We start from the raw sequence: 27,848 nt of genomic DNA, 5'->3' as shown, positions 1-27,848 counted from the left end.
CCATTCTTGACAGTCCCCCCAAAGCCATTCACAGCCTTTACGCAGGAGCATGTGTAACGGCTCCAACAATGTGCTTCAGTTCGGCAGAAAGTTCCCGAAATAGTTCAAAAGTCCCAGGAATGATCGCAACTCCGACGTGTTGCCGGACCTGGGCGCCTGGCGGATCGCCTCCGTTTTTGATTCAGTGGGCTTGATCCCGTCTGCGGCAACCCTCCTGCCCAAAAACACAACCTCTGGAGCCAAAAACACACACTTGGCCTTTTTCAGCCGCAAGCCTACCCGGTCCAGTCGGCGTAGCACCTTCTCCAGGTTGTGGAGGTGTTCCTCGGTGTCTCGACCCGTTATAAGGATGTTGTCTTGGAATATGATTGTTCCAGGAATGGATTTGAGCAAGCTTTCCATGTTTCTCTGAAAGATAGCTGCCGCCGAACGAATGTCAAACGGACACCGGTTGTAGATAAATAATCCCTTGTGTGTCGTGATGGTGGTCAGAAGCTTGGATTCTTCATCCAGTTCCTGAGTCATGTAGGCCGAAGTGAGGTCCAGCTTTATGAACAGCTTGCCACCTGCCGGCGTGGCAAAAAGGTCCTCCGCTCTCGGGAGCGGGTATTGGTCTTGCAGCGACACTCGGTTGATGGTGGCTTTGTAGTCGCCACAAATCCTGACCGAGCCATCTGCTTTAAGGACAGGAACGCTGGGACTTGCCCAGTCACTGAATTCAACGACTGAAATTATGCCCTCTCTGAGCAGCCTGTCCAATTCACTTTCAATTTTCTCACGCATCACATACGGCACCACTCTGGCTTTGTGGTGCACTGGTCTGGCGTCCGGAGTGATGCGTATCACTACTTTAGTGCCCTTGAATGTTCCGACACCGGGTTGAAACAGTGACCCAAATTTTTGTCGACCTGTGCGCATGAACTTCGCTCCAAAGATGACATGGCGTGCACATCCCCCCATTTCCAAATCATCTCGGCTAGCCAACTCCTCCACAAGAGCGCCGGGCCATTTCCCCAGACGATCCAGAGTGGCAGCCGGTTCTGTGATCCATTATGTGTTACCACCAAGTTGGCACTGCCTAGCACTGGGATGATCTCTTTGGTGTACGTCCGTAGCTGCGTGTCAATGCATTCCAGTTTGGGCCTGCTAGCTCTGTGTGGCCATAGTCTCTCAAATTGTTGGGCGCTCATAAGTGACTAGCTTGCTCCCATATCCAGCTCCATATGCACCGGGATGCCATTCAATAAAACTTTCATCATCATGGGTGGCGTTTTAGTGTATGAGCTGTGGACATCAGCCACATGAACCCGCTGAACTTCAGCATCCATGGCTTTTCCCCAGGCATCATCCTGCATTGCAGACCCCTCGTCTGGTTCCTCTGTCTCGCAGATTAGCCTTGCTACAGCCTTTTTGCACATCCTGGCCAAGTGTCCACTGACGTTACAAATCCTACAGGTATATTGCTGAAACCTGCAGCTTTTTGCAGTATGTCTACCCCCGCACTCCAGATTGTTGTTAACAAAAGGACAGTAACCAGGCATTCCTCTCTGATTGCCCATTTGGTTGTTTCTAGGCACTCTGATGGTGGGTGTTAATGGTCCCATCGCATGCATTGTTCCTCGTGATGGCGTGAATTGCTGAAATCCCTGAATACAGACTCCGTGGTGGAAGATGTTCCAGCTGTCCGACATGGAGCTGGTGTATCCTCCTCCGCTTCTACATCCACCTTCACCTCCACTGCCTCCAGGATCAGCGGTTCTTCCTCTTCCTCTTCCTCTTCCTCTTCCTCTTCCTCATCTCTGCCAGTGGTGAAGTCGGGAGAGGGCTGAGTGATGCCAGAGGTGGCGGCAGTGGGTCTGTCGTCTGTGTTGATGTGGTCTGAATCGTCCGAGTCTGGAAGAACAAAACAACATTTAAAAATACGACACCAGGGGAGGGATCAGGGTTACATGAGTACATAGTACATTGACTTATTGCAATCTAACTTAAATGTCCACCACTGCTGCAGTAATGCATTGCGTAATGCAGGCAGACAATACATACATGCATTGCATTACATGCCTCCAGCCTGTCCTCGCCGCACAGCACTGCCCCCCCCAGTCATCAAGATCCACGGCACGGCCCTGGACAATGTGGATCATTTCCCATACCTCAGGAGCCTCTTATCAACAAGAGCAGACATTGACAACGAGGTTCGATACCGCCTCCTGTGCACCAGTGCAACCTTCGACCACCTGAGGAAAAGAATGTTTGAAGACCAGGCTCTCAAAACTGCCACCAAGCTCATGGTCTACAGGGCTGTAGTAATATCCGCCCTCTTGTATGGCTCAGAGACATGGACTATGTACAGTGGACACCTCAAGTCGCTGGAGAAGTACCACCAACGATGTCTCCGCAAGATCCTACAAATCCCCTGGGAGGACAGACGCACCAGCATTAGCGTCCTCGACCAGGCCAACATCCCCAGCATTGAAGCACTGACCACACTCGATCAGCTGCGCTGGGCAGGCCACATTGTTCTCATGCCAGACACAAGACTTCCAAAGCAAGCACTCTACTCGAACTCCTTCATGGCAAACGAGCCAAAGGTGGACAGAGGAAACGTTACAGGGACACCCTCAAAGCCTCCTTGATACAGTACAACATCCCCACCAACACCTAGAAGTCTCTGGACAAAGACCGCCCTAAGTGGAGGAAGTGCATCCGGGAGGGCGCTGAGCACCTCGAGCCTCATCGCCGAGAGCATGCAAAAATCAAGCGTAAGCAGTGGAAAGAGCATGCGACAAACTTGTCCTATCCACCCTTTCTCTCAACGACTCTCTATCCCACCTGTGACAGGGACTGTGGTTCTCGTATTGGACTGTTCAGCCACCTAAGGACTCATTTTTAGAGTGGAAGCAAGTCTTCCTCGATTCCAAGGGATTGACTATAATGATGATGGATGGATACATGCCCCCAACATTGCAGTTCATCACATGAGGCCAACATTACAGTGCAATAAACTTACATTACATAACATCAGGCCAACATTACAGTTACAGTTACATTACTGTGGATAAAGGGGAACCAGTGGATGTGGTGTATTTGGACTTCCAGAAGGCATTTGACAAGGTGCCACATGAAAGGTTACTGCACAAGATAAAAGTTCACAGGGTTGGGGGTAATATATTAGCATGGATAGAGGATTAGCTAACTAATAGAGAACAGAGAGTCAGGATAAATGGTTCATTCTCTGGTTGGCAACCAGTAACTAATGGGGTGCCACAGGGATCAGTGCTGGGACCCCAACTATTTACAATCTATATTTACGACTTGGAAGAAGGGACTGAGTGTAATGTAGCCAAGTTTGCTGATGATACAAAGATGGGAGGAAAAGCAATGTGTGAGGAGGACACAAAAAATCTGGAAAAGGACATAGACAGGCCAAGTGAGTGGGCAAAAATTTGGCAGATGGAGTATAATGTTGGAAAGTGTGAGGTCATGCATTTTGACAGAAAAAAAATCAAAGAGCAAGTTGTTATTTAAATGGAGAAAGATTGCAAAGTGCTGCAGTACAGCGGGACCTGGGGGTACTTGTGCATGAAACACAAAAGGATAGTATGCAGGTACAGCAAGTGATCAGGAAGGCCAATGGTATCTTGGCCTTTATTGCAAAGAGGATGGAGTATAAAAGCAGGGAAGTCTTACTACAGCTATATAAGGTATTGGCGAAGCCACACCTGGAATACTGCATGCAGTTTTGGTTTCCATATTTACTAAAGGATATACTTGCTTTGGAGGCAGTTCAGAAAAGGTTCACTAGGTTGATTCCGGAGATGAGGGGGTTGACTTATGAGGAAAGGTTGAGTAGGTTAGGCCTCTACTCATTGGAATTCAAAAGAATGAGAGGTGATCTTATCGAAACGTATAAGATTATGAGGGGGCTTGACAAGGCGGATGCAGAGAGGATGTTTCCCAGTGATGGGGGAGACTAGAACTAGAGAGCATGATCTTAGAATAATGGGCCGCCCATTTAAAACATAGATGAGGAGAAATTTCTTCTCTCAGAAGGTTGTGAATCTGTGGAATTCGTTGTCTCAGAGAGCTGTGTAAGCTGGGATATTGAATAAATTTAAGATAGAAATAGACAGTGTCTTGAGTTAGAAGGGGATAAGAGGTTATGGGGAGCGGGCGGGGAAGTGGAGCTGAGTCCATGATCAGATCAGCCATGACCTTATTGAATGGCGGAGCAGGCTCGAGGGGCCGTATGGCCTACTCCTGTTCCTATTTCTTATGTTCTTATTACATGACATGAGAGGACCGCAACACAGACTGCTGTTGGTGGCACGTTTGCTATCCCCAACCAGGGACAGGGCATGGATCTCGATGTCAGTAAGAGGATCCTGGGTTGTGGGTCCTCCCCCCGTACGCCGCTGATCGGCTGCTATTGCAGATGTCTTCTTCTGCAGAAAGTAAAGTGAATCAATGTAAAAATATTCAATCCATTTAACATCGCACACACACAGGGTCACACACACACACACACACACACACACACACACACACACACACACACACAAAAAACACTGTCATTGCCTGAAAGCACGAATACATCGGCGTAACCTTAAAGAAAATCATCCGTGTGACACTGAACCTACATTTACATGGTACATGGCACATGATGGGGGCTGCATAAATAAAATCATTACTCACTGTTGCAACTCTTACGGCACCTTTCTCCGGTGTGTACCATGATACTTGTGGAGGACACAGCCTCCCTGATCTCGTCCCATATCCTATTGTACTCCTTTGGGGGGGCTTTCCACGACCTCCCCTCATTTGCTCGGAGTACCTCTCTGTTATATGCTCGAGAAGGGCAGGTAACTCCGTCTTGTTGAAGGGGGAGATCCTCAGCCACCCGTCCTTTTTGATGTTCCTGCGCTTGGATTTTTTTTTTTGACATTTCCATAATATTTCTGTTGTTATGAGTTTTGTTTTGTAAAATATGTCTTCTTATTCTTCAAACTGTAGAATTATTAGTTGTTATGAATATTTTTAACTCTGCAATATGTTTTTAAAGTAACTGCCCGTCGACTAGCTTGTTGCTCCTTCTCACTCTCTCTCTCTCCTCTTCAACTCACTGCGCATGTGCGGGTGACCCCTGACCTCCGAAATCGTGGGTAAAATGCTTCTCTAAAAAAAAAACTGGGAAAAGAAAATCGCGCATGCACAGTTCAGTGCCGCACTGTCCGTCGAAGAGAAAGTCAATCTGGATCGACTACTAGGTTACATACCGCCCGCTGCAGACCGCTGCCGAAAAGAAATTGACCAATTTTGTCCTCTTCGGTCTCGGCGGTATGCCGGTGATTTGAAATGATGCACCACTGACATACCGCCGAGAAATGTGCGGACCTTATGCATTGACCAATTTCGGGCCCCATGTCTTCATTATGGATTTTCATTGTTTCTATGTAAGCTTTACATTGGTATGTATGGATTAAAAACAGAAACATGGCTTAAACACTGTAAGTTTATTAAAATAAAAGCCTAGAAACTGTTGTTTAAAACAGTAATATTATTTAAAATAAACAGGTTAATGTCTCCATTAACAGACAAAGGAACGTCATATGAACATGTTAAGCATTCATTGCTAATACTGCAAACAGTCATTTTTAGGCTAAGGTGTGTTATGAAGCCTGATATCACACTTTGATTTAAGTTTTCATTAATCATTATTCCACATTTATTATTATATAGTTTTTGTTATTTCACATACACAGACACCAGTCTTTGCATGAAATGAGTAAATGCAATAATATACGTGAACAGAAAAAAGGATTCATTTATAAAAGAGATGTGACTCAATTACTTCACAATCCTGTTAGCTGCCGCTGAATGGCATACCATTCCCTTAAAGCTGTACCCTATTGATTTTAAAGGTTTATGGAAATGTTTTTAATCAACAGAAATAGAAAGTATCTGCAGTCAGGATTTGGGATGCACCCCTTCAGAGTGTTCCAGTAATCAGGCTTTTTACATTAAGTAGAAAAAAATGGTTTGAATTGATCTATTTTATTTTCAAAGATTTTCTTTTTATTAGATTTCCTGATACAGCTTTATACCATAATCTCTTTACCTCTGTGGTCTGATTTCAGAGTTCGAACCTTTGCTCACTCCGAGAGGTTAAACTTGCCCATCTAACGAGCCTCCAATTCAGCCCCGCATGGCTTCCAGGAGTCATGCCCTTTTCATTTTCTATTTTTGAATAACTATCCACAAAGCAATGCACAAATGTTGCTATAATGTGATGTATCCTCCAGCAATACCATTGTTTGACCTGCAAACCAGCCACACACACAGGGTAATGTGCTGACTAGCCTGCTCATTTATTTGTTATGTTGGAAGTACTTTACCATTTTTTTTGTTTCATTGATGATATTATTTACCAGCTGTTAACAATTGTCATTTTATTTCATAAACAACCGCGAAGTAAAAATGGCAATTGATAGGAAATCATTTGCGCAAATATTACAAGAAGAAAAACATAGATTTTGAAAGATCAAAAACTCTTTCTCAAAAAGTCAACAGAAAGTTGCATTTAAATATTGATTTTGCTTCTTGTAGCAACCTGACTGTTGTATTATTCATTGTACTCAATCATTTTCTAATATACACAGGGCTATTATAGGAGCATTGGGCTGGATTTTTGGCTTTTAAGATTTCGGGGCGCTAATGGTGGGGGTCCTGATAATGCCTGGAAAAAGTTTGTGCCTCGGTCAGCAAAATTGGGCATTTGGGCCTCTCTTAGGGCACTAGGCCGGCTGAGCATGCGACAATCCCGAGCTAAGTAGCCAGCCTCAGAGCCTGGGGAGAAAAAAAAACCTGAAAAAAAAACCCCACTGAAAACATTTCCAAAAAATACCTCACGCTACCATTACATAAATCGCAAAAAAAAGTAAAATGAGAAAACAATCACACTTACCTGAGGTGGACATTACTTACCTCATTGCAGCCACTGCAGCTCGGACCGCCCGTTTTCACAGGCGGTCCCAGCAGGGAGCTCTATGCAGCGCTACGGGTTGGGAGCGAGGCAAAAATCGATCCGGTTGCACACTGGGCTCGTCTCTTCCGGGCAGTAATGCTCCGTGCCCCGCCCAAACCGTCCCTGAAAACCCCGGCAGGGCACTTTGAAGCTGACCCCCAGCCCAGAAGACTCACCACCGCTATTGCTGCCCCTCCGGGGCAAAAACAGAGACAGCCAGGAATGGAAAATCCAGCTCTTATAGAGTTTTATTTTTGAAATAACCCTTTACATGTAACTATGCCATACATTCTCTAGTGAAATCCCTTTATTTAATATTATAATCCTCCAATTAAAAAAAAACACGTCTTTGTGTTGTGTGTTATGAGGCCCCCCATGGCCCCCGTCACAGTGACGTGTAGCGGTAATGAGGAATTACTGTCCGCACTAACAGAAAGCATGTCCAACCTCAAATGGGGAAACTCAGTATCTCATTAATGGCAGAATGCATACTTTATAAAATACGATTAAAAGCTGCAGGCTACAAGCACGGTGCTCGAATTCCCTCTAACTTTCCGCAAAAAATATAATTGTTCTGCTGTTTGAATCATGTGAGGCAATTGTGGGAGGGGCTTGTCATCCATTTGAAATGGAACTGTTGTCACTGAAAGGAGATTTCTTACTGTCGTTTTGTAAAGAACAATAAGGAATGACTTTTTCTGGGTATACAATAATGAATTACATCAGTGGAGTGCACTTCAAGACAGTAACAAACCGCATGAGTCCAGAGACTTTGATAAACTATTAGAGCTTCACCCACTTTCATGTAATTTGTATCTGTAACCCTTGGTGTAGAACTCAGCAACACCAATATCCTCCCATTGCTTTCTGCATAAACTCTGAAATGTTTACTTATTTGTCTCCTTGTACTCTGTTTCCATTTGGGCTGAGAATGTTATTAACTAGAATAAAATAAATGTAATTGTGTAAACAAGGCCATCAACCTAACATAAAAATATTCACATTACAGGAATTTGCAGTTAAAGTATTCAGCAGCAAATAAGTAAATAAAAATCAAATGGATTTATTTACAGTCTGAATGGACCATCCCAAACGTATGTAGGGTATTTTAAAACAAAAATAAACTGAGACACCTCGGACAGTCATTGCTGCTATTAAGCAAGTAGCACTCAGACGGTTAATTGCATTTTGCTTTCATTTCAGGGAGTATGTATTTTTCCTATTGCTCTAACATTCCTCAGCCTATCATTATGTCCACAGATAGCCAAACACTTGAACAGAACCTAATAATGTTGAAAGCAGAGCCCATTATTCAGCTTGGCCTGTCCCTGAGGAGCAGTCATGAGGTCAGTAGCACAGACTGCCCTAGCACTATCCAAAGATCAGGCCAGGTCACATTCTGCTGACCACAGCTCAACCACTCTCCAGTGTAATAAATTCAGCCATGAGCAATCTCCCAATATCATATATCCAGCTCTGACCATCCCATCTTTCTTCACACACTGCACATTCGCTTTACAATATTTGCTTTAATGAATCACAGTGGATCAAAATTTCCATTTTTATTTGGTTAAATTAGATGATGATAGTATTTATTTTTATTACCAATGTGTTTGAGAGAAGAGGGGGTGGTCTCTGTTAGGTGCGGATTTAAAGGTTTTGGAGTTAATGCAGATAGCATTTATTGATCTTCTTGAGGTAAGTCTTTCCTGTCTGGTGACTGTACACAGATCTGTCTGTGTGGTGCTGATAGGATTGCTAGCTCATGGGATTAGATGGTCGTGATGAGGAAATCTATAAACATCTGGATCCTAGTCCAAATCCAACTTTCAACTGTTGATCCCAATGTTTCTGTTCCCAGTCCAGTCCTGCTTGTAGTATATTTTTCCACAGTGATGTTATTGTGGCTAGTTGTTGCTAAAATTCGAGGATTATCACAGATCTGTTAACCTCTATAGTGCTGGATTGAAATGTAGAAGATAGTTTGCAATAATATTCCGAGGTTGACATTATTTAAGGAATAAAAGAGAAATGTTTGCATTTATTTAAATAAAGAGAAAGCTCTGAATGCAGACCAGGTTTCTTAACGGCTTGATCCCAGCACTGGGACAGGTTCTTCTGGAACTTGTTAGACACAATTAATACTTCATGAAATTTCCAATAAAACAAAATGTGATTAAGAAGCAATAATATTCCAGTATGAGAGAGTTTATTGTTTATTGACACTTTTGCTGACCAATTTAAGTACTGAATGTTATCTGTGTGCATGTTTTGGATGCAGTGGAGATGCTGCTGGAGTTATTAAAGGTCATGCATCTGGTACATCACCTCACAAAATGTATCACCAGGTTAGTGAAAATAGCAGCACTTTGTGATGAAGCTACTTACATTGTTGCATCGCCGATCACAAATTCCAAATTGATATCTATGAAATACACTGCAATGGAACAGATATAATAAAAGCAACTGAGGTGCAGATATAACCTTGTGGCCATCTCCAGGAACTATCCAATGCAGTCAGAAAGCTCCTTCAATGTACTGACTGAAATCCTGGTGGTTGATAAAGGTCCACGGTTCTCTTCAGGATGCCTGGACATTTTTGGCTAATCTAATAGGTGGAGCACCTGACAGAAGTGGAGCACTGCAATTTGGATAGTGTCTTCTGCTGTCATGTGGTTGTATCCTCCCAGGCAATCACAGAACATATAAGATAATGAAGGGGCTCGACAAGCTGGATGCAGAGAGGATATTTCCACTCATAGGGGAAACTAAAACTAGGGGACATAGTCTCAGAATAAGGGGCCGCCCATTTAAAACTGAGATAAGGAGGAATTACTTCTCTCAGAGGGTTGTAAATCTGTGGAATTCTCTGCCCCAGAGAGGTGTGGAGGCTGGGTCATTGAATATATTTAAGGTGGAGATCGACAGATTTTTGAGTGATAAGGGAATAAAGGGTTATAGGGAGCGGGCAGGGAAGTAGAGCTGAGTCCATGATCAGATCAGCCATGATCTTATTAAATGGCGGAACAGGCTCGAGGGGCCAAATGGCCTACTCCTGTTCCTATTTCTAATGTTCTTACCTCTATACCCTGGAAGGGCCACAGCCTACTTGGCTGAAAGTGATGCTGTGGAGGTGAAAGCAGTGAAAGCTAAAGAGTAAAAATGCAATCGACTGAAAATGTCAATAAAATGAGCTGATTCTATGGCGTATCCATGTTACATTTTTATTTTGCCACTGCCCACAGTCCTGTTGCCGATGTCTCCTTCTCATATACCTGGCGTTGGCTGTTCAAACATTCTCTCATTCCTGACCTCATGTCCCTGAGGTTCTATCGCTGATGGTTAGATTGGAGACAGTCCTTTAAAAAGAAATGCACGTGGTCACTCTAATTAAAGGGCCTTTTGAGTATTTGTAAAATGACACATTCCATCACTAAATGAATTCAGGACATATGTAATTTTGATTTTGAAAAGATGTAAATTTTACAATTAATTTCAGTTTTGTAAAATTGACTGTTCATCCTACTGAAATAATTAGACTTGTAAAGCTGAAAGTGAAGGACAGGCAAATTTAAGAATATGTTGTTCTAAATATCAGCTTAAAAATCTATTTTAAGGTGATGTATCCTGAAAACTCAGTCTACGTTGTCTAATATGAGGACCAGGAAGTGGTTCAGATATATTCTGGTGTTGAATTCATTGACAGTTTTAAATAAATTTATACAAAATAATTAGATGTTCTCTTTGTTTTAACTGGTGTTCGTGCCTGTTTAACATTAGTGTGAGCTCAATAGCTGTACTGATACTCTGCAGACTCATGTATTCAAAAGCATTTAAACTAAATTGAGTTCACCCTATTCTGTACTTTTTCACAAATAAGTAAGAGTAAATTGTGCATTATATACAGACTGGATATTGAAAATTACAGGATGGACTGTGCTAAGGAGAATGATCGAGAACATAAAATTAGACAGTAAGTTCAGATAAAAGTTTTCAAGCAGACAATAATTATTCTTCCTTACATGATGTATTCAAATTAATCCAATCCATGTATTCCACATTAATAGTGCATAATTTTTGTAAATACAAGTATTTATAAAACTACTAGGGTGAAATTCTTACTGCTAAGGCCTAACTGTTAGATACCTGAATATTTATTTTTATGTTCTGCGACCAAACAACTGAAAACTGGCCAGCCCAGGTATTGTCATTTTGGTTTCTAATTATTACAGGCAAATTAATAAAAACTCTTCGATTATTTAACATCCTAATTATAGTCTGTTGTTTGGATTTAATCCCGACCTAAGGATACTTCCTTGTTCAGCAATCATTATCTAATACAATTCTTGGGATAAATTGAGAAGGAAAACAAAGCAAATCATCGACACAATTTAATACCCGAACTCTTTGTAATTAGAATGTCATGTTTTATTTGTAAGGGAGCTGATTACTTATTAAATTAAAGCCCAGAGTTCAAAGCATTATTCATCCATTTTCTGTTAGTAGCTGGTGTGATGTAGGAGAACATTTTACTGCAACACCACAAAAAAATGATGAACCTTCTAGATTTTAGATCTTTCCATGGCAGCAGTATTTTAATATAGAGGTAAGATGACACACATCATTTAGGCCAGTTTGATCTCTCAACACAATGATACAAGTTAATTTGGCCGGACATGAATAATCTGAGGTTTTACTTTTTCATAAAAATTAGGAGTGGGAAGATGCTGGTTCAAGTATTTCTACATTACATTTCTGCAAAATCTGCAGATAGTGAAATGCAGGATAGAAACTCTAAACCAGTTCTAAACTGATCTTGTAATTAGAGGATTGTAGCTTGTATTTATAATGCAGCAGCCAAATGTGTTTATGATCATTTATTAAAGAGAAAATGTTTCACGTAAATAATTATTTTCAACTGATCTAAATATTAAGTAAACTGTGTATTTGTAAAAAAAAAGGAATTGAATGGGAGCTGTTCAGCTTTTGACAGTTAGAAACTATCCTTGCTATTTGCTTTATTTAACTTTTCATTTCACCCTATGTTAACATATATATCAGTGCCAAATAGTACTTGATAAAACCTGATTGATACTCTGTGTGTCAAACAATTCTATCACCATTTGTTTCCTATGAACTAATACAATTTGATGCAGAATCCAGCTCATTGGGAATCAGACTATGTGATACTGTTTCCAGGAACATGTTTTATTGGAGTTACAATTCACACATAAATAACTTAGATACAAAATGCAACACAACAGAAGATTTTCACCCTGCTATATTTATAAATATATATATATATATTTATTATTATGTTTTGAAACAAAGGATCCATATATGTATATCCAAAGTAATGAGGAGTCTTTTCATAATAACAGGAGAATTTATTCAGCATACTGATTTGAGATACTATCAAATAAGGTTTCTATCCCAGTTCCGGAAGTTTCTTCCCCATTTATTAATACATTTACATATGAGAAGCTGCAGTTAATTTAAACGGAAAATCGTTTGTTAATGATTCGTCAAAATTGCTGAACAAACGAACTTGTTATTAAAAATGGATTGCAAATAGCATTACCATGCTGTAGATGATGTGCAGATTATTCAATATAAACCAGACACTAAGCTTGCTTAAGCTTTAGCATGTTCTGAATGTCCAGTGCCACATTTGTAATTGTTAAGAAATTTGGTACCACACAGTCACTTTGTTTTACTTACAGTTGTGTTTGGAGTGGATATTTACATTTATATGTTTTAGTGTATTATAAGTGCTATCAAATGTGAACCAAATTATTTTTAAATTGCTACCTAAAGATTGTTGAGCTGTAAAGTTAATATTTAAGGTGACCTTTAAATGCAGGGATAATCTGTATTTATGGATAATTAAAAAGATGCAAGTTTGCTCTACCATGTTCTGTGCTGTGCGATGTGATCAGAATGACATTTTGTGACCAGAACACATGGGGCACAGGCACACGCACGTTGTGGTAAATCACTTGTTACAAACTTTCAAGTAAACTTCGTCCTGGAAATCCCGGTCTCCCTGGGTCCATACGGAGTGTGTATGGATCCGGGAAGGCATTACAAAAGCCGATTTTCAGCGCACAATGCGCATGCGCTGAAAACCGGCTTTTCCGATCTGTCAAGCTGGAGCTTCACAGCTCGCATGCATCTCGGGAGCGACGACATTTGCTAGGGCAAGATTGCGGTTTTTGCCCATATCTTGCCCAGCAAATGTCCTCAAAACTCTTGTGCCTGATAAAAGCAGACGCAGAGCCTACTTTTACAGGCGTAAGAGTTTAAAAACATACAAAAATATAATTAAATTAAATTAAAAACACATATTTTTAAAAACCCTGCCCACTACGTTACATTTATTTTTAACCATAATTAAAATAACTTTTTAAAAACTCGGGGAAAATGTTTTTCCCTCAGATATTTATTAACTTTAATAATGTGATTTTAATTATGTGAGGTGTGTTTTTTATTTTTTATTACATGTGTTTAGTGTCTTTGGGTTTTTTTCTCTCACTAATAGCAATGAAAACTCGTAGATATGGAGTTCTCATTGCTATTAATGAGAAAGCTGTGGCATACTGTACTGATTGGCTGAGCAATCACATGTGACTACACCTTCTGCGTGGGAACCAGGAGGACGGGAGTGCGCTTCGCAGCGCGGGAAGCGAAGGCCTCCCCACTGGAATTGTAGGTGCTTCTCAGACCACCAGGTAAATTCGTAGAAATGTTTCAGGTCAGAGGCAATTGCCCACGGGAAGCCTCCAACCAGAATTTCAGCCCCAGTATTGCTGTCAGAAAGCAGGATTGTAAGAGAAGAGATTCCAATGGGAGGAAAAAGGATTACATAGGATACACAGCATAGAAACAGACCATTCGGCCCAACCAGTCCATGCCGGCGTTTATGCTCCACTCGAGCCTCCTCCTGTCTTTCCTCATCTAAATCTATCCATGTAACCCTCTATTCCCTTCTCCCTTATATGCTTGTCCAGCTCCCCTTAAATGCATCACCTCTCCTTAAATGCTGAGTGTGTCAATAATAAATGATTTAAAAGGAAAACAATTCAAATTTCACAAGACTAACACTGACATTGTCTCTTTCAAAATTGATTGGCCAAGACATATTATGATCTGGCAGTAACAATTTTTTTTTACGGTTTGGAAAATAAGAATTGCATGTCTGTGGAAATGTGAGGTACTAATTGTACGATAGTTTCTTAGCAACAACAAAAGAAGAAACAATAAAAATGTATGCCGGTGTAAGTTCAATCGAAGAATGCAGTGTGCTGTGGTCCATGCATGTCTTTTATTTTATTATATTCAGCATTCAAATTAACAGAGGAAAGGTGATTCTGAAGCAAGCCAATTCCAATCAGGGCTCAAAGAAATAATATTATATCTGATGGAATTGCACAGGACAAACACAGCACTATGGGTTGGCTGTGGATGATTGTGAGTATGTTCAAATAATAATATTGCAATAATAAGTGGCTTCAATCACTTCAGTGTAAATGTCCGAATGGAAGTGAGACAAAAGAATCTGAACTAGTGAATGTGGTATTAAAGATTCAACTAGGAATACCTAGCATCTTGATCTAGTTCTTACAAGTGACCAGTAACATCGAAGAGATGGAACCTCTAGGGACTGGTGGCCACAGTATGATTAAATTTGAGATTATCTAACAATCAGCGGCAATAAGGACCAGCACAGAAATATATGATTGCAAAATTGCAAACTTCAAAGGGAGGAGGGAGGAACTTAAAAGAACTGGGAAATACTGCAGGAAAATTTTCATTAGGGAAAAAAATTGAATACTTTTTAAATTAGAATGCTGAATATGCAAGATAAGCTGAAGAACATTAAGCATAAGCTGAAGAAGCAGCCCCCAAATGGATCAATAGGTCAATTAAAAAGGAAATAAAAGCAAAAAAAAAACTATACAATGGATGCTGGAAAAAGGAGGGGAGAAATCTCATCGAAGCAGAGAAATTTGCTAAAACAGGTAATTAGAGAATCACAGAGGGCTCAAAGTATTAATCATAATTTTAAACTATACTTTCAGTATTAAGAAAGAGTTGAGATATTAAAATGAAGAGATTGCTATTTTCTAGGAATACGAAAGAGAACAGCACTAACTAGGTAACCAACCCAATATCCTTGGGAATTTTGAAATTATTATAGCAAAGCTACTTGATAAGTTAAAGGCACATAGACCTAAAACACTCGATGGGTGTGGTTGCATATTTCCTAGGATGCTGAAGGAGACTATGAAGGGGATTTGTGGGGTGTTGATCATTACCAAGAATGAATCAATGAGGTTCCACAGGTTGGAGGCAAACACATGTGGTGACAAATCTAACCTGGACATGTACAGGCCCTTCATCGGTAATAGGTAAACTAAAGGACGTATATACCAATAGCTTAACAAGTAACAGCTGGCCTGGATTTTGAAGCTACTGCATGACCAACCTCCTGAATATTTTTGAAGGTCTCGCAAATAAGGAAGATAGTTTAATGTACAATATGATACACCTCTGTGGGACTTTCAGAATGCTTTTGACATGGTTCTACATGAAAGACTAATTGAACAAAAAGCCACAGAGTATGACACAGGACGGGATGCAAACTTGCTTAAAAAACAGAAAACAATCAGTACTCATAAGAATTAGAATGTCAAGTCTCACAGGGGTCAGTTCTAGAGGCTTCAATGTTTCTAATTTGCATTAACGACAGGAATACTAAAAGCGGGTGTAGACTTGTCAGATTTCCTGATGATACAAAGATATGAGCAGTAGACACAGGATACAGTTCCAGTTTCACTACACATGGTGCATACAGGAAGACTTTCCCCAGTGAGTAGAAGTAAATTAACAGAGGGATTTAGAAAAACACCTGGTAATGATTTTAGAAAATATGACAATGCAATTAAAAAGTTATTAGAATCCTGGTATTTATGGCCCAAACAGATATTCAAAGGCTATGCTATTTCTATGCTAAGGCTATGCTAAGGCTATTTAAGAGTGTACTGGGCAGATGATACTGAGAGCATTGAGTATGTTCTATGCAGTTCAGTGACTTTCTCTTCCAATTCCTTGGAGCAAACTGAAACTGTGAGTCATACCCTGATATTTTCCTCTGCGAGTTACTCTCAACATATGTAAGAAGAAATTGCTTGTAAGCATGTTTATGAAAATGTTAAAACTAACTTATGGGGAGAAATATCAGGGATAGTCTACTATTATAGAATCTGTTGTGAAAAATAAGTCACATGAGTAGAGCTCAAAGGGCATCAATTTATTGGTGGAAAGCAAATTTAAATCAGATAGTAGGAAGAACGTTTTTACTCACAGAATAATAAATGTTCGAATAATCTGTCAAACAGGATATAAAAACATTAGTAATATTCAAACAGCAGTAAGGTACAAGAGCGGTGAGTTTTGATAGGCTGAATGGCTGCCTCTTGTCCTTGGCTTTCCTTCGGAAAACTCTGACAAGAATTAGACTACAGTGTAATGTGAGTTACACACCAGGGTAATGTCTAACTTATCGCTACTGGTAGCGAGCCATGGCTGCTTGCGAGCACTTCTTGGAAATTTGGGTACTGATGTGCACAATTTTCTGACCAGTCATTTCAAATAGAAAGACTTCCACTGCGCCTTTCATGTCCTCATGACCTCCAAAGCGCTTTACCCCCAATGAAGTATTTTTGAAGTGATACACAGCAGCCAATTTGTACACAGCAAGGCCCCACAAGCAGCAATGAAATAAATGACCATGTGTGATGAATACTGGCTAAGACATCAGGAGAATTCTCCTGCCCTTTTGCAAACAGTGCCACGAGATATTTTTTTAATCAGTTTTACATCTCTTCCAAAAGTTGGCACCTCTGACAGTGCAGATCTCCCTTAATACTGCACTGAAGTGCCAATCTAGATTATATACTCAATTCACTGGAGTGGGGCTTGAACCCACTACCTTCTGATTCAGAGGCAAGAGTGCCACCTCTGAGCCAACACTAACACAGTGGGTGTGCCCAAATGTCTGATGTGTGCCCGGCAGAAGATGCTCCGTATCAGGAATGCAATGTTGGAAAATTATTTTGATTATTTGGTTTTTGATTGTTCAGGCAGAGATTTCCCAGGGCAGCAGCCTTTTATTCTGTCTTATCTTTGCAATACTGTGATATAAATTCAAGGTCATATTTTACTTAATTCATTATGGCTTAATTCAGAATCAAGTTGAACATTCTAATCAATTTGAACTAGGCACATGTAAAGTATGCACACATGTACAATGCTGTTTTCCAAATTTTTTCCTGTTCTTGACCCATTTGGCCCAAATCTTTCCACATATTGTCAAGGACCTATAGCGTGTCAGAACAGGCAACAAGTGCTTTATAAAATAAATTTTTTCATTCTTGTATGCAGTATTTAGTATCAAATGTCTTTCATAGGCTAACTTGTACAGACAGCTAGGGTTAGATTTTCCTCCTTTTCAAAAGAAATAATGAAATGCCTATTTTTCAATAGAATTTACAACGTGCTCTTGAAATCAGTTTTGCAACATGCTTTTTGAGAACACAGTTCCATTCAGTGTAATGAAAATCTTGCAGCCAGCAGTCATACACTTTGGAACCAAGAAAGACAAATCGGAATATTTTCTTAATGGTGAGAGATTAGGAGCTGTGCAGGAGCAAAGGGATTTATGTTTCCATGTACACAAATCACTAAAAGCTAGTAGACAGCTACAAAAAGCAATCAAAAAGGCTAATGGAATGTTGGCCTTTATCTCAAGGGGACAATATTTTACATTTGGCAGACTGAGTCTATGGGTGTCCAGGCCAAGGCATCGGCCTAGGTCCCCAGGCAGGCCCCACTTCCACCCCAGGTAAGGCTGGTACTCCTTCTTTTGGGGATGAGGGAATTCCTGGCCAGGTAGTCCCCTCTCTCACGGCCATACTCCTTCTGACAAAGGTGACCTTGTTTGCAGTGGAATGAGATTCCTCCACAAACCTCCATTAATAAGGCCCTGAGGAAATTGGCACAGAAGGCGAGATGCAGGCCCACCCAGGTACCAGCCTAATTCCCGGGTCTTCTGCCACACTCCTGCTGGACTCAGAGTTGGAATAGACTGGTGGACCACTGAAATTCAGGGCCCCTGTTTCAATCCCCACTGTTTTTATGTTTAAAGGCAAAATCGGCACAAAATGGGGGAGGCACAGCGGAAGGCAAATGGTGGATCCTATCAACAAGAAATTCACTCCATATAGCGAAGCAATCGATTTATTTGAGAGGGAGAGTCTGGAAGGTGCTGGGCATGTAGAGATTTGAGGGTTGCACAGAACTATGGTTATCTACCATATTTATATACTTTTTGATTTACATGATATGTTGCATCAATGTGCCCACATACACTGATTAAGCACAATAACCATATAATGGCAATGAAGTACTCACATGAATAAGTGTGCATGGATGTCCATTCTACTTTTTCATTGAGCAAGGAGAACCCAGTGGTCATCAAAAGGACCACTCACTTTAGCACCAACCACCACTACCCTTACTTGAAGTAAGCATTAGTTTGGATCTACACACTACAGGAGAAGATCAGTGATTGGAGGAGGACGAAGAAGGTGGGGTACTCAGTGTTGGAGATGAAGAGATAGCAGTGGTGGGGTTGATGAAGGACCAGGTAGTACATGGTAAAGATTCAGCAGGCTGAGTGCCATTCCTCAATTGGAAAGGGATTTAGATCTTTGTGCTCATGTTTTCCAACTGAAGCAAGAAGAAATCAAGTTCCGTGTGGAACAGTCACTTACCCCCACAACATGATGTAACACACGGTGAAACACAGCCAGATACAGCATGGACCTTCATCAATTCTTCCGCATCAATGGATCTTAACCCCTAACTTTAAAAATGTGTTCACAGGATGTGTCCGTCGCTGGCAAGGCCAGTATTTATTGTCCGTCCCTAATTGCTCTTGAGAAGGTGGTGGTGAGCCGCCTTCTTGAACTGCTGCAGTCCGTGTGGTGAAGGTGCTCCCACAGTGAGGGATATCCAGGATTTTGACCCTGCGACTATGAAGGAATGGTAACATATTTCCAAGTCAGGATGGTGGGTGACTTGCAGGTGGTGGTGTTACCATGCGTCTGCTGCCCTTGTCCTTCTAGGTGGCAGAGGTTACGATTTTGGGAGGTGCTGTCGAAGAAGCCTTAGTGAGTTGCTGCAGTGCATCTTATAGATGGTACACACTGCAGCCACGGTGTGCCGGTGATGGAGGGAGTGAATGGTTAAAGTGGTGGATAGGGTGCTGATCAAGCTGGCTGCTTTGTCCTGGATGGTATCGTGCACCTTGAGTGTTGTTGGAGCTGCATTCATCCAGGCAAGTAGAGAGTATTCTATCACACTCCTGACCTGTGCATTGTAGATGGTGGAAAGACTTTGGGGAGTCAGGAGCACAGACACTCACCGCAGAATACCCAGCCTCTGATGTACGAATCATTACTAGCCATGCCAGTGCTCTTTTAAATGGCATTGCCAATTCAATACCAATTTATGAACATATTTTGTGCTATAAACCTATGGCCATTAGGAACTGGGTCAAGGCAGCTTAAAAGCCATTTTACCCTAGAACCCTAACAGCCAAGAAACCAGGAGAGATGTCCATCCTATCAGTTTGGGAGCACTCAAAGTGAAGCTCAAAAGATGAAAGGACAGTATGTCACTATGCCATCCAATTGTCCACTGTGAAATAATGTTCTATTATCCATTCCATCCTGTTAAGAAAGCAATGTTAAACATAAATTGGAGAAAAATATCCTTTTAAATAAATCTTCAGATTAAGAAAGTCTTAATTAGAAAGATTTTTTACTATGCTAAAAAACTAGCTTTGCATTTTCTAATGTTATTTTAAGAGGACCACTACAATGATCTATTGTCTACTTTAGTTCCATTTTACACAACACAGATTTATTTAATCAATTTTTTTAATCACAAATGTGTTTCTTTGTTGCAAAACACAAGGCAGTTTAGGTTCTCAAAGGGCCAACAGCATGATGTTCATACTTGAATAAACTCTTTCATGTCCACGAGCTTCATCCTGAAAGGAAAATCAGATGGCAATGACATCCCCTGTAATTTGTTTCTAATGTCACAGTAAGTAATCAGATGTGTGCCGCTATTGCGCACACACGGTCTCACGCGTGCTCTGTTGCTGGGCATTTTGTGCCTAATTTACCATGAATGTGAGTCAAGTTGCTCCTGTCAGTAATGCTGTGTGTGCTCCCTAAAGAGAGTTCTGAGGCTGAACTAATGTCTTTTTCTGTTTTGTTCTTTAACTGACTTGAAAACACTGGTCTCTCTTCATCTATGGCTCCACTGAACTGGAAACCTTAACCGACTGGGCACTCAATTTCCATTCAAAACTCTCCATAAAACTTGTGTCCGATATTAAACAAAAGATTTACATTCATAACATTCAGTAGCACAACACATTTTCAGCATTAACAGAATAACAAGTATATGTATAGTAATGGAGAATTAACAATAGGGTAGACAATTCGAGAACTTTGACCTGATGGATTTGTCCTTCAATTGACCCACCCACTCTTACATTCCCCCTCTCTACTACAGTGCAAGTCCAAGTTCATTCATGCTGTTCAATTGCACCTCTTTGAATGGAAAAATCTTATGTTTGTTTGATGAAATAATCCACATTGGCTTGTGTGGCTGTGCTACTAACAGCATGCTTCCTGAGGGTATCTTGAATCGTGTCAAGGTTTCCTCAATTGACTTTGAAAGGATAATGCTCAGCCAGTTGTAATACTGAATTTCACACAAGTATGATCGAATCTTCATTAAACACTTGGCTGCTCACTTTGTAAGAATTTTATTCATCGTAAATTTCTTGTTAAATTCTTTCAAATGCATGTCTGCACCACAGCCCCAAAGAATGGAGTAACAGAGAGGGGTGGGATGGTACAGTGAGTTAGCACACTGACCTTACACCTTTGGGACCCCTCAGGTGGACGGAAAGGATCCCATGGCACTATTCGAAGAAGAGCAAGAGAGTTATTCCTCGTATCCTGGTCAATATTTATCTGTCAATCAACCTCATTAAAACAGATTATTTGGTCATGATCACGTTCTTATATGTGAGACATTGCTGTGCGCAAATTGGCTGTCGTGTTTCCTACATTACAACAGTGACTGCACTTGAATAAAGTACTTAATTGGCTATAAAGCACTTTGGAACATTCTGAGATGGTGAAAGGCCCCATATAAATACAAGTTCTTTCTGTTTGCAGTAAGCACGACTCCAAAGAATAAAAAACTGACAACAATGCAACATTATTGAACCGCCTCAGTCAGAGATCTTGGTCATTGTTAGTGTGGGAATGAGAAACTCGTGCTGCCATAATAGGAGATCCTGGCTGGTATTTAATGCTTGGGAAACCCTGGGCTACGGGCGAACAATTTCCCGATATGCACTCCCAATGTGTGCAAGAATGCTGCTATTCACAAGGTGGGGCTAAAACAAAATTTATATTTTGGGGCCAGAGGCAAAGGAGCTCTACTCAGCGTTGTGTATTTGTAAAGCATGCACTCATATGTTCCGCCACCCGGGAGCTCATCCCCTGAAGTCCCAAGGGATCCCAGCATCCCTTAGGAGCACTATATATAAGCCAGCCCCTAAGGCCTGTTCCTCACTCTGGTGTGTCTTATTAAAGACTGAGGTCACTGTTACTTTAACCTCCCTGTGTACAGCCTCATCTGTGTTAGGAACACAATAACTGGCGACGAGAATACGAATCCAACGCAAAGATGCAGCAAACTGTGGACATCCTGGAGAAGTTCTCGGAGGGTGAGGACTGGGAAGCCTATGTCGAACGGCTAGACCAGTACTTTGTAGCCAATGAGCTGGACGGAGAAGGAAGCGCTGCAAAAAGGAGAGCGGTCCTCCTCACAGTCTGCGGGGCACCGACCTACAGCCTCATGAAGAATCTTCTGGCTCTGGTGAAACCCACAGATAAGTCATATGAGGAGCTGTGTACACTGGTTCGGGAGCATCTTAACCCGAGCGAGAGCGTGCTGATGGCGAGGTATCGGTTCTACACATGCCAGCGATCTGAAGGTCAGGAAGTGGCGAGCTATGTCACCAAGCTAAGGCAACTTGCAGGACAATGTGAGTTTGATGGCTACCTGGAGCAAATGCTCAGAGACTTTTTTGTACTGGGCATTGGCCATGAGACTGACCCTCAGTAAGGCCATTGCGATAGCACAGGAGTTTATGTCCACCAGTGATAACACCAAACAAATCTCTCAGCATGTAAGTGCTAGCAATGTTCATAAATTAACTGGAACTGTGTTTGCGAGCAGAAATGTACAGGGCAGAACCCACGAGTCTGCAACTGCCAGCAGGCCTCAGGTGACCCAGATGACTCAGAGTCCCCAACAAAGATTAGTGGGAAAGCGGGTTGATGACACAAAGATTAGTGGGAAAGCGGGCTGTGTAGAGGACACAGAAAGGCTGCAAAGAGATTTAGATAGGTTAAGCGAATGGGCTAAGGTTTGGCAGATGGAATACAATGTCGGAAAGTGTGAGGTCATCCAGCTTGGGAAAAAAAACAGTAAAAAGGAATATTATTTGAATGAGGAGAAATTACAACATGCTGCGGTGCAGAGGGACCTGGGGGTCCTTGTGCATGAATCCCAAAAAGTTAGTTTGCAGGTGCAACAGGTAATCAGGAAGGCGAATGGAATGTTGGCCTTCATTGCGAGAGGGATGGAGTACAAAAGCAGGGAGGTCCTTCTGCAACTGTATAGGGTATTGGTGAGGCCGCACCTGGAGTACTGCGTGCAGTTTTGGTCACCTTACTTAAGGAAGGATATACTAGCTTTGGAGGGGGTACAGAGACGATTAACGAGGCTGATTCCAGAGATGAGGGGGTTACATTATGATGATAGATTGAGTAGACTGGGTCTTTACTCATTGGAGTTCAGAAGGATGAGGGGGGATCTTATAGAAACATTTAAAATAATGAAAGGGATAGACAAGATAGAGGCAGAGAGGTTGTTTCCACTGGTCGGGGAGACTAGAACTATGGGGCACAACCTCAAAATACGGGGGAGCCAATTTAAAACCGAGTTGAGAAGGAATTTTTTCTCCCAGAGGGTTGTGAATCTGTGGAATTCTCTGCCCAAGGAAGCAGTTGAGGCTAACTCATTGAATGTATTCAAGTCACAGATAGATAGATTTTTAACCAATAATGGAATTAAGGGTTATGGGGAGCGGGCGGGTAAGTGGAGCTGAGTCCACGGCCAGATCAGCCATGATCTTGTTGAATGGCGGAGCAGGCTCAAGGGGCTAGATGGCCTACTCCTGTTCCTAATTCTTATGTAAAGGCAATTCACACCTTGTTGGCGTTGTGTAGGCTTCCATTCAGCCTATTCATGCCGCTTCAAAGGGTATGTTTGCAACAGCTGTGGAACAATGGGGCACCTCCAACGAGCTTGCAAATGAGCTGCAAGCTCTGCAAAACCTGCTAACCACCACATGGCAGAGGAAGATTGGTCCATGGTGTATCAAAGCAATTTCGAGCCTCAGAGAGAGGAGGCAGATGCTGAAGTACACAGGGTGCACACATTTTCGACGAAATGTCCACCTATAAGGCTAAACGTAAAATTGAATGGCTTACCCGTAGCCGTGGAACTGGACACTGGTGCTAGCCAATCCATCATGAGTAAAAAGATGTTTGAGAGACTGTGGTGCAACAAGGCACTCAGACCAGCCCTGAGCTCCATCCACACGAAACTGAGAACGTACACCAAAGAGCTTATCACTGTCCTGGGCAGCGCCATGGTCAAGGTCACCTACGAGGGCACGGTGCACGAACTGCCACTTTGGATTGTCCCAGCGATGGCCCCACACTGCTTGGAAGGAACTGGCTGGGCAAAATCCGTTGAAACTGGGATGACATCCGAGCGCTATCACATGTCAATGAGGCCTCATGTACCCAGGTTCTTAACAAATTTCCTTCCCTTTTTGAGCCAGGCATTGGAAACTTTTCCGGGGCGAAGGTGCGGATCTACTTGGTCCCAGAAGCACGAACCATTCACCACAAGGCATGAGCGGTACCTCACATGATGAGGGAGAGAGTGGAAATCGAGCTGGACAGGCTGCAACGCGAGGGCATCATCTCACCAGTGGAATTCAGCGAGTGGGCCAGCCCGATTGTTCCAGTACTCAAAAGTGATGGCACGGTCAGGATTTGCAGCGATTATAAAGTAACTATTAATCGTTTCTCGCTACAGGACCAATATCCACTACCCAAGGCAGATGACCTATTTGCGACGCTGGTCGGAGGCAAGACGTTCACCAAGCTCGACCTGACTTCGGCCTACATGACGCAGGAGCTGGAGGAGTCTTCGAAGGGCCTCACGTGCATCAACACGCACAAGGGACTGTTCATCTACAACAGATGCCCGTTTGGAATTCGGTCGGCTGCAGCGATCTTCCAGAGAAACATGGAGAGCCTACTCAAGTCGGTACCACGCACGGTGGTTTTTCAGGACGACATATTGGTCAAAGGTTGGGACACCGTCGAGCACCTACAAAACCTGGAGGAGGTCCTCCAGTGACTGGATCGCGTAGGGCTGCGGTTGAAGAGGTCAAAATGCGTCTTCATGGCAACAGAAGTGGAGTTTTTGGGGAGAAAGATCACAGCGGACAGCATTCGGCCCACAGATGCCAAGACAGAGGCTATCAGGAACGCGCCCAGGCCACAGAACGTCACAGAGCTGCGGTCGTTCCTGGGACTTCTCAACTATTTTGGTAACTTCTACCGGGGTTAAGCACCCTTTTAGAGCCCCTACATGTATTATTGCGTAAAGGTGAGAACTGGGTATGGGGAAAAAAACAAATAATTGCTTTTGAGAAAACCAGAAACATTTTATGCTCCAACAAGCTGCTTGTATTGTATAACCCGTGTAAAAGACTTGTGCTAACATGTAACGCGTCGTCGTACGGAGTCGGGTGTGTATTACAACAAGCTAACGTTGCGGGGAAGTTGCAACCTGTCACCTATGCTTCCAGGAGCTTGTCTAAGATTGAGAGGGTCTGCAGCATGATTGAGAAAGAGGCATTAGCGTGTGCGTTCGGGGGTAAAGAAAATATATCAGTACCTGTTTGGCCTCAAATTTGAGCTGGAAACCGATCACAAGCTCCTCATATCCCTGTTCGCTGAAAACAAGGGGATAAATACTAATGCTTCAGCCCGCATACAAAGGTGGAGCACTCGCGCTATCAGCGTATAACTATACCATCCGCCACAGGCTAGGCACCGAGAACTGTGCGGATGCTCTCAGTCGGCTACCATTGCCCACCACGGGGGTGGAAATGGCACAGCCTGCAAACTTGTTGATGGTGGCGCAGCCCGCAGACATGTTGATGGTCATGGAAGTGTTTGAAAATGATAAATCACCTGTCACGGCCCGCCAGATTAGGACTTGGACCAGCCAAGATCCTCTGCTGTTCCTAGTAAAAAACTGTATATTGCACTGGAGCTGGACCAGCATCCCCGTTGAAATGCAAGAGCCAATGAAGCTGGCGAAAGGACGAGCTGTCCATTCAGGCAGACTGCCTGTTGTGGGGTAACCGCGTACTGGTACCAAAAAAGGGCAGGGAGACGTTCATCTCGGATTTCCACAGCACACACCCGGGTATAGTAATGATGAAAGCGATAGCCATATCCCACGTGTGTTGGCCCGGTATTGACTCTGACTTAGAGTCCTGTGTACGGCAATGCAGCATATGTGCTCAGTTGAGCAACGCGCCCAGAGAGACACCACTAAGTTTGTGGTCCTGGCCCTCCAGACCATGGTTGAGGATCCATGTCGACTATGGTGGTTCGTTTCTTGGTAAAATGTTCCTGGTGGTGGTGGATGCTTTTTCAAAATGGATTGAAAGTGAAATAATGTCGGAAAGCACTGCCACCGCCACCATTGAAAGCCTGAGGGCCATGTTTGCCACCCACGGCCTGCCTGACATACTGGTCAGTGACAACGGGCCATGTTTTACCAGTGCCGAATTTAAAGAATGCATGACCCGCAATGGGATCAAACATGTCAACTCAGCCCCGTTTAAACCAGCCTCCAATGGGCAGGCAGAGCGGGCAGTACAAACCATCAAACAGAGCCTTAAACGAGTCACAGAAGGCTCACTCGAAACCCGCCTGTCCCGAGTACTGCTCAGCTACTGCACGAGACCCCACTCGCTCACAGGGGTGCCCCCGGCTGAGCTACTCATGAAAAGGACACTTAAAACCAGACTCTCGCTGGTTCACCCCAACCTGCATGACCAGGTGGAGAGCAGGCGGCAGCAACAAAATGTAAACGATGGTCGCACCACTGTGTCACGGGAAATTGATCTGAATGACCCTGTGTACGTGCTAAACTATGGACATGGTCCCAAGTGGATCGCAGGCATGGTGATTGCTAAAGAAGGGAATAGGGTGTTTGTAGTCAAACTAGACAATGGACAAATTTGCAGAAAGCACCTGGACCAATCGAGGCTGCGGTTCACAGACTGCCCTGAACAACCCACAGCAGACACCACCTTTTTCGAGCCCACAACACACGCCAAAGGATCAACGACACCACGCTGGACCAGGAAATCGAACCCATCACGCCCAACAGCCCAGCAAGGCCAGGCTCACCTAACAGCCCTGCAGGGCCAACAACACACCAGCCCAGCGAGGGCACAGCCAACACACCAGAACAGACATTTGTACCGAGGCAGTCCACCAGGAAAAGAAAGGCTCCCGACCGCCTCACCTTGTAAATAGTTTTCACTTTGACTTTGCGGGGGGAGTGATGTTGTGTATCTGTAAAGCATGCACTCCCATATACCGCCACCAGGGAGCGCATCCCCTGAAGTCCCAAGGGATCCCAGCATCCCTTGGGAGCACTGTATATAAGCCGGCCCCTAAGGCCTGTTCCTCACTCTGGAGTGTCTTAATAAAGACTGAGGTCACTGTTACTTTAACCTCCCTGTGTGCAGCCTCATCTGTGTTAGGAACACAATACTCAGCATCTCATATATTCTTTACCTGATCTGAAAGTGCGAGATGCCGGCACTGCATACAGGCAGTGTGAAAATGTTCCCTTCCACAATACTGATCATTTTAATTTTGAACACAAAAATCCCACTTAACAAGAAACAAAAAAGGCATACATATCCTTGCTGCCATTTTTTGAGATCTGTCTAATCATCTTAAGGTTTTTAAAGAACATAAGAATTGGGAGAAGGTTTGGACATTTGGCCTTTTGAGTTAGCTCTGCCTTTCAATAAGATCATGGCTAAACTACTTGGCCATATAATAGGACACAATTGTGTCAAAAAATACAGCATTTTTGCCTATGATAGTGTCAACACAACTCCAAAGACGGGTTGGGTGGGGGTGTGGGGTGGGGGGGATGGGGGGCGGGGGGGAGGCGGGTGGAGGGAAGCGTAATTCAACTGCCGGATGCCCATTTCTCACTTGAAAATTAATTAACGGACGTGAAATCATAGGCTGGGGATCGCAGCAAGGAACCAGAATCGACAGAAGCACAGGTCAGAGGTAGGGCTGCAGCACTGTAGCACCAATTCTCTGGACCACATTGCCTTCAGCGTGGTACCCACCCGATTGGAAAGTGCGAAATATTGACACTAGGTACAAGCACTGTGAAAATGTTCCTCGGCCTATATTTTCATGTCCGTTTATTAATTTTCAGGTGAGAAATGGGCCTCTGGCAGTTGACAATT

The 27,848-nt window shown here is 42.9% G+C and overlaps 2 long non-coding RNA genes across 2 annotated transcripts in view; both read left to right on the top strand.

The window, feature by feature from the left end:
• LOC139229167 (uncharacterized) overlaps positions 1-9,343 on the top strand; it is a 141,032-nt gene extending 131,689 nt beyond the window's left edge. The window contains exon 3 of the long non-coding RNA XR_011587668.1: positions 9,303-9,343. This is a non-coding gene — a long non-coding RNA (uncharacterized lncRNA). The remainder of the gene's footprint in view (positions 1-9,302) is intronic.
• The window catches only part of LOC139229166 (uncharacterized), a 422,261-nt gene that overhangs the window by 198,922 nt on the left and 195,491 nt on the right, over positions 1-27,848 (top strand). The gene's annotated exons all lie outside the window — the stretch shown is intronic.

The sequence above is a fragment of the Pristiophorus japonicus genome, chromosome 18, assembly GCF_044704955.1.
Source record: "Pristiophorus japonicus isolate sPriJap1 chromosome 18, sPriJap1.hap1, whole genome shotgun sequence".
Taxonomy (NCBI): Eukaryota; Metazoa; Chordata; class Chondrichthyes; family Pristiophoridae; genus Pristiophorus; species Pristiophorus japonicus.
Note: the sequence above shows the minus strand (reverse complement) of the source record. Positions and strands in the feature narration are given on the sequence as shown.